The sequence below is a fragment of the Opisthocomus hoazin genome, chromosome 14, assembly GCF_030867145.1.
Source record: "Opisthocomus hoazin isolate bOpiHoa1 chromosome 14, bOpiHoa1.hap1, whole genome shotgun sequence".
NCBI lineage: Eukaryota > Metazoa > Chordata > Aves > Opisthocomiformes > Opisthocomidae > Opisthocomus > Opisthocomus hoazin.
The window spans coordinates 6,340,325-6,356,590 of record NC_134427.1 but is presented as its reverse complement, the minus strand read 5'-3'; positions in this window follow the sequence as shown (position 1 = coordinate 6,356,590).

Sequence of the window (16,266 nt, the reverse complement as noted above, 5' to 3'; positions counted from 1 at the left end):
GCTTTGTAATGCTCTCACATACCTGAAGTGCAGCAACATCACAAAGTTTCCAAAGGAAGACAGCCCACATAGATCTGAGATGTTAAGTTTAAATCTAGGTATTTCCTACATAATAAAACTACACACAAATGTACAGATATGAAAACTGTTAAAATTTATCACCAGTAATACCATAGATGAATATATTTGGCACCTAGTGCAGAAAGTACCCATGAAACAGGAATAACCGTGTAAATGACTAAAACTCCCATAGAGATGATGGAATGTATTTATTAAGTAACTGACAAGCTGATAACAAAGACTGATATAACTGTAACTCCAGGTTTGTCAATTTACAATAGCAATGCTAAATAAAGATCGTACATGAACATAAGCCTTAGCTGTTGTACTGGGTTGTCCTGGTTTTGGTTAAAACAGAATGGATACTGTGACATGGGTGTGTTTGGCCTGGTTTTGGCAGCTAGGGGAAGGTGGTGCTGCTGGAGGGGTCTCTGTGGGAGGAGGTCAGGGCTGCCCCGTGCCAGGGACAGCGGACTCTGCAATGGACCCAACAGAGGATACAGCTGAGCCCATCAGCAAAGCTGGGGGAGCTCCGTGAAAGTACACTTACAGAAGGGCAGGAAACACCAGAGAGCAAAAGACAAAGGAGGGAACAAAAAGAGGGAGAGGCAACAGATGAAACCCCAAGGTCAGAGAAGTGAAGAGGAGGTGCTCCATGGTGCCGGAGGAGAAACCCCCGCTGCAGCCTGTGGAGGACCCTTTGTTGGAGTAGCTGGGTGTTTCCTGAAGGAACAAGAGTCTGCGGAGAATCCATGCTGGAGCCAAGGAAAAGGGTGGGAAGGAAGGAGCAGCAGAAAGAGACCCGTGTATATGACAATAAGCTCCCACCCCGCCAGCACTGCTCAGGTGGAGGGTGATGGTAGAAGAGTTGGGGGTGAAGGAGTGAAGTTGAGCCTGAGGAAGGGATAGGGGGGAGGAAAGGTGTATTAATGTTTGTGTTTTCTTACTACCTGTATGGATTTTAATTTGCAATAGATCAAGCTAATTTTCTCCAGGTCAAGTCTGTTTTGCCTGCAACAGTTAACTGCTAAGCAACCTCCCTGTCTTTATCTTGACCCACGAGATTTCTTGTCCGTGTTCTTCCTATTTCCACCCCCTCTTTTCCAGTCCTGGCCCTTAGCCAAAGATAACCCACCACAGCTATAGACAATTAATGGTCAAAACTGCATTCCAGATTAGACTATGAAGGGAATGAAGTGATAAATCCCTGAAAATGAGATCTTCCCAGCAAATAATCACATGGTTATAGCAATCACAATTGTTCTACATTACTGTAAAAGGAGCTGAAATATTGATTTGGTGGGCCATTAGTACATGAATTTATTCTGTGTCTACATTCTAAGAAATCAAATGCTCATCAAAAGAAAGGCATTACAAATACAATACAAGTCCTCTCCAAAGAAATGGTGCAACAACAGACACTTCAGGATCATATCGACAAGGACAACTGCAGCCCTTTCTGCCTGATGGTCCTCAGATTCCAGCGCTGAGTCTTTCCCAGTTTGGCACTGCTGAGTCAAGCACTCTGTACACAGTCAGTTACTGATTTCAATCCCTTTTTACCAATAGCACTACAAAATATAACAAATAATGTAATTTTTATGTTTCAAACCTCTGCATTTGTTTAACTCATTGCAATCATAAATTGCTACTCTTGAGGAATACATCCTGAGGGACCTAACTATGGACTTTTGAAAAGAAAATGAATTAATAAAGTATTCATGGCTTTTTCCTGTATAGTCCCAGTGCAGTGAAACATAATTCTCCATGGTGTGACACAGCTGTGTACTTTTCATAGTGATAATGGTGAATGGTAAAAGGTGATGTTAAAATTAACCATATGGATGCTGCTAGTATTGGTAGTAGCTTCTGACTGAAAAATTACATGCTCTTCTGAATCAAGGGAATTAACATTGAAATGAAGTGATCTTGACTTGTGTTGGATTAGGCAGATTCAAGATCCAGAAAAATAAATTTCAGATACTCCTAAATTATGAATTGTATGGACAGTTAGAGTCTGTAAATTGTTCACCGGTCTAAGAACAACCAACTCAGCCTTACAAAACTCGAAATAAAAAACTCTCCAAATATTGTCTCATTCTGTTTTGCTATCTTTAGGTGTCTATAGCCATTTATGTCCTATTATAAAGCCACTCATAAAATAAGTAATCTAAGGCGTATTCATGAGTCAACATATCTAGTCAGGTGTAATGCATATCCAGGCCTACTATGTCCAGGAGGGGATGCTGTCATAACATTTAATTTTCTGGTTGGAATAATTGGATCGGAATACAATGAAATTGGAACTGAAAACTCATAATGAATCAGTCCATTATTATATCAGACATTATAGAAATGTCATGAGGAGACATTGTCCTGGGTTCAGCTGGCACAGGGTTAATTTTCCCAAGAAGCTGGTTGGGCTGACCCAAACCAGCCAATCAAATGGGCTGTTCTACACCATGTGATGCCATGCTCGGTATTTAAGCGGGGAGTTGGCTGAAGGAAGGGGATTTTGCTACTCAGGAGCAAGCTGAGCATCGGGTGGTGAGAATATTGCATGCTGTATATTCTTTTTATCAGTATTGTTGTTGTTATTGTCTTTTCCCTTTGCCGTTCCGTTAAACTGTTTTTCTCACAATCCACAAGTTTTGCCTTTTTCCTTCTGATTCTCTTCCCCATCCCACAGGGGGAGGGGGAAGGAGTGAGAGAGTAACTGCGTGGTTCTGTGTTGCCAACTGAGGCTAAACCACAACAGACATGAATAGAAAAGGTTGCTGTTGGTTGGTTGTTTTTTTGGTTTTATCAAAGAACAGGTGTAAATGACATGTCCTGGAATAAATTTAGACTGGAAGCTGCTTCTTAACTGTTCGACAAGCGATGAAGTAGAATTACCTCCGAGGAGGATGAGTAAGAGCAAAATTAATTAATTTAAAATGAAACTGTATCACTTTGTGGAGGGTTTATATGATACAGCTGCCTACAGCAATGAAGTTCTGCATTTGGTGATGTGAGAAACCCTTTCAGTCCCTATGTTTGTAATGATTATGCAGAAATTTCTCTTCATCTGTGAGTTAACAAATACGATGTTTTGCCAGGCTCCTGAGGAGACTTTGTTTATTTTAGTGATGCTTATATGTTTATGCAATGCCATCTTATCTTGAGATTATATTTTTACAAATGTTAAATCTTTCAGGTATTTGTATGTATTTTCTTGGCATGTTTCACTTTCTTGTGGTGAATCATACACACTGCGTGACACAGAGCTTAAAACCAAGTACTGCTATGAGCTAGGGGTGCAGATTCCACTTTTCCCCTACTCTCAAGGATATTCAGTGCAGTAGCTAAGGCTGAACCCTGGGAGGTCACTGCTGTCACCGAGAGCTATGCATGTCATACTACAGTGGGAAAGGGTGGTGTTCAAAGACAGGGAAAAAGTCTGGAGCATGTTCTTTTGTTTACCAATTGGGAAGAAAGTCCTTAACTTTAAAGAAACAGGAAATTAAAACCACCTTGGATGTACCAGTTTTTATACTCAGGGCTTGGTGAAAGTTTGAGAATATAAAAGGACTTGGACTACAGCTACTGTTTTATTTTCAGTATTTTGTTCCAACTGCTAGTAGGGAAGCGGTCCAGATATAATGTACTATTTTCTCATTTCATTTGTGCTAGGAATTGCTCAATCAAACACTACATATATACACACACCTGGCATAGCAAAAAGATGACTTCTGTTTCTGTCACAGGACTTCTATTAAGTCTTTTGTTACAACTTTTGGTCAGATAAAAACATTTATTAAGATACCTAATTTGAATATTAAGAAAGGAAAAAAAAAAAAAGTCTGCACAGATGTCCTGCAGCAATTCTTCAGAGTTTTACATAAGCATAACCCCTCTGAATAGTATCTCCCTCACATGTTTACCACTACCTCAGTTAGTTACTTCACAGCTGTTTTATTTTCAATATTGCCTCTTTACCAGTGCAAGTGATCATTTTATGAGTGAATAGGGAAGCACCCAGTGAAGACAAAGATCACTGAACCCTGAAATAGCAATACACGTAAGTCTTAAGGGGTAGTCTTTCTTTTACGTTAACTGTAAAATGCCTTCCCCTTCCCTTCCTTGCTTCATTCTGTCCAAGCAGATTTGCTGTGTTCATGCTGAAGTTTTGAGTTCTGAGTGCTCTCAAGTTTTTCTTGCAGAATTAAAACTAAAATCCATTGCCTTTGTGTCTTAGTGTAAGAATCCTACTTGTGACTGGAGAGAGCACAACTATTTCATTAAGAATGCAGTCAGTCGAGTGCCAGCAAAGAGTGGCTCATTAGAGCACTGCAGCAATGCACTATTCTCTTAGACGAGAGGCAAATAATAGGTTCAGCTATAGATTTTTCTCTTATTTCATCTTTCTTAGATATCTTTCTTTTCAGAGGGAATCATGTACATTGATAAAGGTCAAAGCAAAAATTCTGGTAAAAGAACTTGGTGGTGTTTGAAAGCACCTACTACAGTTTGCCAGCATCTGCAATTTTGTCAGGTGGACTTGATTTCTGCCTTTAGCAGCTGTTTGAACTTGCAGAGATAGGGCTCAACTTGTGTAAATTAGTACTGATTTGTAACTCAGTAGCTGGGATACATATGTGTAAAGATAACCATAATATCCAACTCATAGGTCATAATTACACTGTGCTTTGCTTTCCACTGACATAACTGCAGTCATTTATATGCAGCACAGTTAACAGTACTCCATCTTTAGCTAGAGACAAGAGGATGTCATATAAAAAAAGCAAAGTTTTGTTGCTGAAGAAGCAACAAATTAAACCAACTTTACAGTATAAATGATATATAGTCTTTGCATGAGAAGGACTAAATGTTGATGGGGAATACTTTGGGAGACATCTTAGGCTATTACTAGTTTAACAATAACAAAAAAGTCCGCATGCAGATGCCAAAAAATATACAAGACAGACTTGTAATAGCATGCTTTCACAAAGGTGTCAAGGAGGCCGTAACAATGCAAATGTCTTCTTAAGTGAACAGAGAAATAAGTGCCATGACAAAAGCAGACCCATGCACGTACATTATTAGCATTTGTTCCTATTTCCATACTTAATTAGAATACAAAGCAAGATAAATAACTAAAAGTTATGCTGACAGAGTTATAGAAGTCTGAAAATGTCAGTATCAAAACTCATGTAGGTCTCTAGCCATGGAATGAACAATTATGAATTTGTAATGTTTTGTATCAGTGCAAAAACTTAAGTAGTGAATGGCAATACACATTTATAGGTAAACACTATCAAAAAGGTGTTGGATACCTACTTTCAGGATTTTATAAATGCCCATAGGCAATGTAACTGACAGATGGATGCAATTTATTTTTTTAAGATGAGTTTATAAGCTTTTTTAATCCTTTACGGCTGCTGCTTCATTCTTTCTCTCCACCCCTCCTGTATGCCATGGAACTCCCAAACTTAAATACAACATAAAAGAAACGCAAGTGTGCCTGTCCTATCTATGTAACTGAATAGCTGTAAAGGTTTTTGAAGGGCCTTGACTCATATTTTGAATACCCAGATGATGGACACATAAAATACCTCAAGTCAGACTTTATAACCTTTGTCCCTCAAAAAAACCCAAGAAAGCCTTTTAGAGTAAAGTTGGCTGCACTGAGGTCTGGCAAGAGTTCCTGACTGCCACAGCACATTTGTAGCTAAACTGACAGTGCAGATTTTCTAAACACAGAAGCATAGCCCAGTTTATCACATCCTGGTTCCTGATGTTTATAAATTAGCCTTGCTCTTCTCTCGTAAAAATCTTTGTAGCAGGACCAAGTATTCAGCAATTCTGTGACAGGAGACACTATTATTTTGGAAGCACAAGTATTTTTCTTCAAATGATCTTGTTGAAAAGAGGAAAAACATGCTGGAGTCACTCAGAATGTTTCCTGCTACATGACAAAAAAACCTGACTCTATCACTTGTAATTCTAATATGCTGTGCTTTTGTGGAGGAAAGAACTTTAATAAACTGACATCTCTATGCTACCTCACATCTTTACATCTCAGAAATCTTAAACTACAGGTCAGTTCTTCAAAGCAATTCCAGATGTGCTGAAAGGATAAAAAATTAACTTTTGTCCCAATTTTGACCAATCTTTGGATTGACATCCTTCTCAGTTTAAAGGTTTAAAATGCCTCAAACTGTTGGTATAAATTTTCTGTGACAACAGAAGACAAAAATAAAGATCACCATATGTGTTGTATAAGACTTCAGCTCTGTCCTTTTGAACTAGATTAAAACTAAAATCAAACTGACATTGTTGCTTTAGTTTTAAGTGTTCTGCTAGTGGAGTCATGTTATGAAGCATTCCAATTTAAGACCAGAAGAAAAAATAGTATTCAAGTCTATCTGCTTTCAAACAGATAGAAAGCAGCAGAATTGCTATCTTTTCATTAAAAACCCTAAAATTATTTTAAAATTCGTTAAAGCTTTAGGCAAGAGTATGTCCACCACCAATGACTGAAAAACAACTGAAATTCAGGTGGTGGTCTTGCCCTGCCCCTTCCAGTAGCCTTCTTAAAACCTGCAGCCCTTCTCCAAATGTATAGTTGGCAGTCCTACCAGCATGCAGCAAAAAGAAATGCCTATGAATCCATAAATAGCAAAAAAAAAAAAAAAAAATCCAAACAAGGCTCTAACACCCCTGCCTCCAAATCCCACGCATTTCTGCAGTGCAGCTAAAATTCCACATCCCAGCTGCAGCAATCAGAATTCTTACAATGCTGTACAGAGAGGAAAGGATGGAGTGATATTTTTTGCTTTGAAGCTCAGGACTTCAAATAAAAAGTTAGGCATTCTACAGTTTTGTCTCTTTTATGTTATTTTAAGTGTAGTGTTGTTTTCCAGTATTCAAAAGAAAAGCTATTCTAAGCAGGATGCTTTCCATGGAAAGTACGGCAGTAACGCTCTCGAGTATAGATTCTGATTGAGCAGTGGTGAGCCTTGCTGTCAGTAGCCTATTTGCTAGCCACTCTTCAGAGACAAACAGGGATTTTACATCTGTGCTTTTCTCTAAAAGCAGTTAGTGACATATGAAAAGATTTGATTTGTAAATGTCTAAGGCAATAGACTTCATCTTTATAGCATACAGAGAAAGGAATCGTGAAGCAGTGAATTGCACAGCTGCCTAGAGAAGAACCACATTCTTTTCCAAGATCACTATTTATCAGACAGATGTAACAGGAATATTTCTGTGAGAATTGTCTCAATAGCAGTACAGAATATATATACTACCTCCTCAAGCATGTGCAATTTTAATGAGTTTCCACCTGCCAACAAAATCTGAAGTTCTGCAGACTCCCTTGCCCCCCAACTACACCCGTATTCCCACTTGTTAAAAACTTACCATTCAAACAGTATGCTCTAACTTTATACAGTGGGCTGAATCCACTATATAAAGAAGAATCAATCCACAATCACCCTTTTTTTGGTAAGAATCAGTAATCGCCCTTTGTTCTTAGTAAGAATCGGTAATCATCAGTAAGCACCCTTTGTTTTTAGGGCATGGACATCTAAAAATCTGTGTATGTAAAGCTTTCAATGTCAGGGAATCTGTGACGTGAGGTATGAGGTAGAGGAGAACTACATCTGTAACACGCACAAGCTCATGGCAATTTTTAGATATCTGCAGATACAAACAACAAAACCTGAGATAAAGAATCACTAGAAAATTATATTTAATAAACTTGCAATTTGGACAGTGATAGCATGTTCTCAGTAGGACATATCTGTTATCAGCTGTGAAGTCTTAAATGGAAGATATTTTAAGGCATTAGGATGTTCTTCCTTCAACTCTGCAGATGCATCCAATGCACAGCAGTAACGGTGTAGGTACTACTCTTACAGTTCTAAGAAGTTCAGGCATTGGGGTGGGTGGGAACTCTTATCTATTTCTAGAAATGGCAAAGGATTTCAATCTAAATTTCACTTAGTTACTTTTCTCCTATATTAAAGTCAGTTATAGAAAACAGTAAAGGAAATAAAATTACAGACAAAGCAGTGTTAATAATTTGAAAAGTTATTTCAGTGACTAACACTGAAAAGTGTATAAAACTTTAAACTGAGCTAGACAAAGAAGATACCATTTTCCTTTAATAAACCCCTCTTAGATACTAATTGCTATTTCTCTTAAGAGTTTTGTTAGCTATCTTAAAGAAACTGTCCTTTGAGCATAAAACCAGTAGAGACCAATTAAAACACAGAACATTCTCCAGTAACTTACACTGGACAGCCAGAACTAAAATATTTTTAGTGCAGCTTAGGAAGTCAGAGCATTCTGGAAATTGCATACTCTGTTTGATCTTTTTACAGACAAATGGGCAGAAGACTCGGAAGAACTAGCATTTATTTGAAAAATTGTTTTTTATAACCAGTAATAAAATATGCAAATATATAAAATCTTTCCCTATCCCATGTTTAAGTTATCTGAAAAAACTCACCGTGTGTTTCTTTAGATTTTAAGTCAGTTTTAAATTAATATTTCACTTCTCATGAAATCAAAAGATCTCTCAAAACTTCCATCAAGTATTTGAAGATAAATTTCACAAAAATACAAAAATTAAACTTGTATAAGTTACTGTTTCTTTCAAAGAAGCTTTCAGCACCTAAGTTACTTGGAATCTTTAAAATCTATATCTTAGATTATGATATTGCAGATAGCATCCAAATTCTTTGGCAGAGAGTCACCCAGTAAGGTGGCAAGAATCAGAAACATCTGTTGTTTAAAGCATCCTCCATAATATGTTTGGAAAAAAAATGGGGGAAAAAAAAAAAAGGCATATCATAAGGGTTTTTCAATAAAGTATTTAGGTCTGCAGTTGTTTATCATGGCTCCAGTGTCCATTTCTGTGCTTTTGAGGGTTCAGTCAGTACAAACACTAGGCAGTGAATATCACCTGTACTCTATTGTATATTAACCCACCTCTGGTTACTTTACAATTTGAACGTGTTTAAGGAACTTATATTTGACTTGCACTGAAGAAACACAGCTAGACATTAGATGCTAATCATCCAGCTATTTCCATAGCAGCAGCAGCAAAATAGTGAACCAGGTCACCATCCCTCTGGCGTGGGCTATATTGGAAGTCAGACACTTGTAGCAGCTAGTTTGTCTACTGTTGTCCATCTCTAAATCCAGACTCCTGAAGATTATATGAATAAATTCCTTTTCATATTTCCAAAAAGTGGTTCTTTCTACTGTGTTCTTTCCTGATCTTTATTCTGTCCTTCCTGGTCTTTATTCTGTCAACTGCAGTCTGAAAGTCTCCTGGGTCCCCCGCTTCCCCCTCCTGAAACTTCAGATTCCTCTCAGCCCTTTTCACGTACCTTCATATCTGCAGTCCTCTTGAATTCTCAACCTTTAACTTCCATTTCTAAAATTTCTGCAGTTACTGTCTACGCTCCATTTCTCAAGAGCGCAGTCAACTGCCAGTGCAAAAAAAATGTTATTTTTTTTCCTACAGTGCTGAAAAGTCTTGAGCTATGTCTACACATCACAAAAGGTCCTCTTATCTTGCCACTTCTGTTGTGTCAGCAAATGCCATGAAATCTACGCAATCTAAGCAAGCTTTATATCTCCATCAGGCACTGCTTCATGTCCTTTTCTGCTGTTCAGCTCTAAAACTAACGTTCCCAGACCAAGGTCACGCTAGCTGTTCCTTTTTCAGGCTTATGCCCCTTACACACAGATCCTGCCCTAATACCATGTTCATTTCCATCAGGTTTTTTTTTTCCCACCGTGTCAGCAGGGGATTACCAAGAACACAAGCTCCCAGTTCTAATCAAGGGCCCTTTCTCTGCGCCCCTCCTTCCAGCTCCAAGCATCATGAAGCAGCTGTTGCCCTCCAGCATGGCGTTTTTCCAGTCCTTTCCATTTCCAAAGCTGTGGCCGTTGGTGCATGCTCAGCTGCTCTGAAGAGACAGTTCATTAATAGTCTGGTCATGTAGATGCTGGGTGAGAACAGACAATATCCAGTCTGCTCAGGCAACAAAAGTTGTGAAGGGCTTGCCTACAATAAACACTGTATCTTTCCAAGAACTAACCAAAATTCTTAGTCTTGTGATTTAGAAAATTTGGATAGGTTTTCACAGGAACAGCAAAGGCACAGTAGTGCTAAAGGCTATCAAATTAAGTTTCTGCACCAAAATTTAAGTTTTCCAAAAAGTAAAGGGTCAATAGAATGAAGGAAAAATAAAATCCAAACTAAAAAAAAATAACAAAACAGCACTATACTACTTCCTTAGGTTAACTCTGAGACGTCTGCAACTATTTTGGTTGAAAAAATAAAATAAAACATTACAGGGAATGTGTGTGTGTGTGTAAAAAAATCTAGAAGAGCTATTCAGAATGGAAAAATTCACACAGCTGCTTGGCAAAGTTATGAGCTAGTGAGAACTACATGTTACTAAAAAAAATATCAGAAAACCTTAATGATAGCCATGCTGACATCCACCTAAAATGTATACGCTATCAAGACAGTCAGCAAAAAAAAATCTCTTAATGAGGCTGTGCAAAGTAGTCTAGGTCTTCAGCTTTTGCACAATGGAAGCCTATTCTCATTCTCAAATTAGGGTTTTTGGGCAAAATCTCAATCACAATCTCTTGTGTGTTTCCATGACAAGCAGCCTTTATTTGCATTATCTTTTCATCGTAAGCTTTCTGCAGCAGAATCATAACAACCCCCGGGGAAATGCATCAGTTATTCTGTCCTTAGAGAGTACATTTATGCCATATCATTGCTACCTTAAAAGAAGTTGCTTATTGTCCTCAGGAGAACATTTCAGTTGCATTACCCTGGCAGTGGCTGCTTCCAAATATATTTTCATCCTCGGGATGAGCTGATGATGATGCTTTGTTGATAGGAAAATCAGGAAAGTTTTCACAAACATTTAAATTCGGCTATAGTAGAAATTACTTGTCGGCCCATGAAAGTATCTTTGAGAAGCAAAACATTGTAGGCTTCTTTCTGGGTTCACCAAGGTCTGTGTTAGCGAAAGAAGAAACTGAAAGTTGCTCACAAAAGTACAAACCCCCTCCCTGCAACCTAGTGGGGTAAAACTGGACATCCTAGAGCTCTACTTTGTCTGTTCCACATACATTTAAGAAATCTTAAGAATATCTAGTGCTTTAACCTTTAAAAAAAAAAAAATCAGTGTCAGTCACGTCTGAGACTAATGTAATAATAATAATAAACTAAGGTAACTCAGGGCAAGCCGAGTATTTTATATGTGAAGGGTATTAAACTGAGGAAGGATTGAAATTGATTCTATCCTTCACCCAAGTTGAGCTGTGAGTGAAACTCACAATTTCACTACAGTTTTTGTTTTTACACTTGTTTTTAATCAACTTTATTAAGAAAACAGGGATAGACAACTTCTGAAAAGAACAAAACCCAAAATGTTCTAGTACAAAAAACTATTTGAGAAGTATTTAGTGGGAGATGGGTCTCCCTTGCAAAGCACTATATAAATCACTGGAATAAAAATCCTCTTTCTACTTTCATTACTAAGGCAGAAAAGAAAAGCAAGTAGGAATAGCTCTGTAACCATAGCGACATTTGCTTTTTTTTTCCCAAAGAATTTCTGAAGCACTACAATTGGATTCTGCATTCTGAGGATAAAGTTTGTATCAAGGAAAAGAAGAATAGAATAACTTTATTTTGTTGCAAGTCCTTATGACAGCTTTTTACAATTTTTTTTTTTTCTGAACAGAAGTAGCTTAAAAAAGAGGTTGCATGCAAACAAGAAATGTAATTGCTTATACGTTCTTTTGTTTAAAAAAGGTGAAAGACATAGTATGTAATTCAGGGGACAGTATTTGGAAATTATTACTATGCATGCAAACATACTAATTTAGAATGGTCAATTATAAGAAATTTGCAATAATGACAGGAAGTGTGGAAAAGTAATTATAGTATCAGCTTAATCAGAGAATATTATATTTCATAATGATGAATATAAATTTCCTAGATACTGTTGCTTGGGTCAAATACAAAAAGCTTTCTTTCTGTCTGCCTTCCCCTTACTGGGCACATATAATCTCAACTTATATTTATTATGAAGAATTGTTTTTGCAGTAGCCAAAGCACAGCTAGTTCTTTTATCAGAACCCCCCACCCTTCCAGCGTACAATTAATACTCATTGTTTATGAAAAGCCATACTCGGAAACAAACATCAAGTCATAAAACAACACACAAAAACCTTAAAAATGTTAAAGGTTAATTACACTCAAATTCTAAATACTTTGTTACGCAATCTGAACTTATTCTTTCAATATTCCAATATATCCAAACAGCTCAGTTACGTCAATGTCACTCTTCAAGGGTTCTAGGAGATACACTGGATCTCTTTACAGATAGGGACAGACAGAGAAGGTGACAGAAGAAGACTTACTCATTAAAATAGGGTCTAGTTGTTGGGAGAAAGAGTAGTGGAAAGAAAAGAACAGTAGCATGGCAATTGGAAGACACATTCAACAGCTTACACAACAGCAAATACAGAAGTCCTTGCTCAAGTTACTTTACCTACGTATTTCATTTCTATTTACAAAGTGAAATAGTACAATAATGACACCTACATTGCAGTCAGTAAGGTACTCAAGTACCAACAAAATGGCAATCAAAGCCACGACTTCTAGAGCTCCTTACATCCTGGAGCACCATCCTGATAAAATCTGGCATCCAGTTTTGTTTTTTTCTTTCTTTTCTTTCTTCAACATTTCTTGTTAGAGCCGTCACTTAGGAATGTTCTTCCAGGTTTAAGGTGGTAGAATTTATGTGATTTATTACCTAATAAAGGTAAAGCATTAGGATTTTATGCAAATAGTATGTAGCTCCCATGAGGCAGGTATTCTGGCAAAACTGAGCTACCAGTTTTTCTTTTGGATACATGAGAAGTTATATATCCTTTCAAGACTCATCCGTGCTATATGTAGGCAGATTTATTTGGATTTACATGAAGGTCATACTGGCAACAAAAGAACTAGAATTCCTGAGATGTAACATATTTAAATGCATCATGCCAAATGAGGCAAGTATCCTTTCAAATTGTTATGAGAATATATCAGAAAAAAATACATGATAAAACTCTGCATGTGCCTGATACAATTCATTTTTCCTGGAAATTTCAAGTGAACTGTATATTTGACTTGATATGAGCACAGTCGCATATGCTGCAGCTACTCACAGAGGCAAAGAGCGTGTATTTCACTTTGGGATCCAGAGCTGGGTGATGTCGATGTTGTCAAGATTGGCCAAATGAGCCCATTGGCTATACTAAGGCTTCAACTACATCAGTAAAAGGTTACTGTCCCTTCTGATCTACTTTAGTGTGTTTCAATTCAAATCTCACTAATTTACTTCATGTAAAAAGTGACTATTTAAACTGTTCTGTCTGATTCTGTCCAAGACACATGAGTATTTGCACGGACTGCTTAATTAGCAGATTGCTGGTGCATGACAGTGTCATCTCCAAAAAGAGGGCAGCAATGAGCAGCTGCAGCTGATAACGTTTTCTACTTGCACGGTTACTTCTGGAAGATATTCATCCACTGCTTTGCTCCCTGTGAGCACCCACTGGCAACAGAACAAAGATGAAACAAAGTTTTTGAGAAACCTCTATAGAAGATCAAGCTGTCTGGACCTTTTGGCAACTTGGCTGCCGTGTCATCATACGTAAACCCTACTTCACATTGCAATCTCATCCTCATGATAAGTAACAACAACTACTTGGACTAGAAAATGTCTGATGTACTGACTGAAATCACTGTCCATGTTGGTTTTTGTGTATGTTAACAACAGGATTTGGTTTCAGCAGGCAGGCAACAACTCTAGGAGCACTGCTGATGGCAAAAGCAAGTGGTCCTCCCTTGCACGCCAGTAATTTACTGTGATTTTGCATCATAGGTTTCCCCAAACCCCCACCTCTTCCTGTACTTTTCCCAATAGCATCGTCTCTGCATTGCTCTGACAGGGCAGACAAAGAATACTTTGCTGCTACAACAAAATGGACTGTGCATGGAATTTCTTTCAAGACAGAACGCTGATGGTCACTGACTCAGCTCTGCTCGCTTGCTGGTAACTGAAAAGTTTGTGCAGTCTCTTTTGCAACTGCTGGCTGTTACCTCTGCTCTCAGCCAACAAATTCTGTTTGCATAATGTCCTTGAGGTGATAAGCAATCACTCTTTCCATTATGCAACAACGGCAACTTCTATCATATACTTATCACATACCAGCTCATCTGTATCAGATCTTCCTTTTCTAATGTTTATGATTCTTAACCCATTCTGGTAGTTTCTGGTAATAATTGTCTCCCATTTCCTACTCCATTGATTTTTTTCCATAATGGTAGGCTCTCTTTTTCAAACTTGTAAGACAGCTTCTCGTGAGGAATGTTAGGAAAGGGAATTCTAAGGTTTTAATCAAGAAGAGATAAACTCACAATATCATTATCACTGAACCCTTTCAATTTATGAATATATTGCAGCTTCGTGCAGTGTATATAAGTCATGTTTTATATATATTATGGATGTAAGCAAATAGTAACATGCACACAACTCACTACAATAACTTATTTTCTTGCTCTTCTAACATTTAAAACTTTAATTTTATGCTATGTAGGAGGCTAGGTATATGTATCTCTGACTTTTTAAAAAATAAATCAAGGCTAAGTATAAAGGTAGTTGTTTTGCCACGATGACAAATTTCAGTAACGTCTGAATAACTCAGGGATTTCTGAAACTTCAAAATCTTAATTTGGCCGAAAATAAAAATTAGTCCAAGACTCGCTATGTATAAGCTTTGACAAGTAATTGTTTACACTTGTAAAACATTTCAAAATTATAAACTGTCAGATTACATAAGAAATCCAAAGCACCCAACACTCAGGTAAGATTCCAGCAAAAAAGCATATTTCAAATACAATTTATAGGAATATTATATAACTAAGCTTATCTGAACCAAGTGATATATATTTATTTATCACTGAGAACCGAATAATCCAAGTGCCATAACCTGCCTAGATATCAGTTCCGCAGCACATGACAGATTTTCAGAATCATCCCGTCACGTTTTTCAATAGGAACAATTTTATACAAATCACCCATGTAAATCTTAAATGATGTCTGTATAGCCTATATACTGTAATATGTAGCACACTGACTGCATTCCACAAAAGGGCAATAATTTTTTTGTTGTTGTTTTTTTAACTTTATCCCTCTTGTTAATTTAAAAGAAGAGACACTCAATAAGGAAAAAAAATCTCTGTTATTTGTGAAGGAGCTGGCGTAAGTGCAAAACTAATGTACCTTAAAATACCATAGAGGGACACCAAAGGCAAAATATACCCCAGACCTCCAAAGTCCACCATGAATAACATCCAGGATATAAATTTAGCACAATCAGAAATAAACCCACAACTGGAATATGACTTATCCATTATATTTTATTATATGGCAGATGTCAGCTAGCAGGAAAATAACAAAGAAAGCATAAAGGAAAACATAAGAGTGCATTTCTTCCCTGCAACAACAGCTCTTTAATTTCTAACAGCAGTTATTATGCCCAAATTTTGATGTGAAAATTAACACTTAAAAATCTATTTCTATCAAATCACAGTTGATTTCACAAACATTAATCAGATGCAGATGACTGCCAAAATATTAAATTGTTAATTGAAACAATTCACTGCATGTAGAACAGTCACCTACTGTCTTCAACCTGCTTAAAAAGTACTGCTGACCAGGGAATGAAGTCTGCACGCAAGACACAATACACTGGCACAACAGAACCTGATGGACTGTAAGGGGAAAAATGCACCTTGAATCTCTTTTTTTCTTAGTCTTTCTTTTTTGTGCATGATGCAAACATAAATGACTCTATGACAGGTAGACACAACAAGCTGGTAGGTCTATTGTGCTAATCATCTGCAAATTAAACTGTAGTAAACCCAAAGTAAGTTTTCATGTTAAAGTTGTTGAGACCTTCTCTGTCAATAACCTGCATAAAATGAATTATACAATTATACCTTAGCACAAGCTGTAATGACTACAAATTACAGCAGTAATTGTATTATACAGCAAAGTGATTTGATGCATTGCTTACAAGGCATAATTAATAAGATGAAATAAGATTATCTCTACATTCCATCTT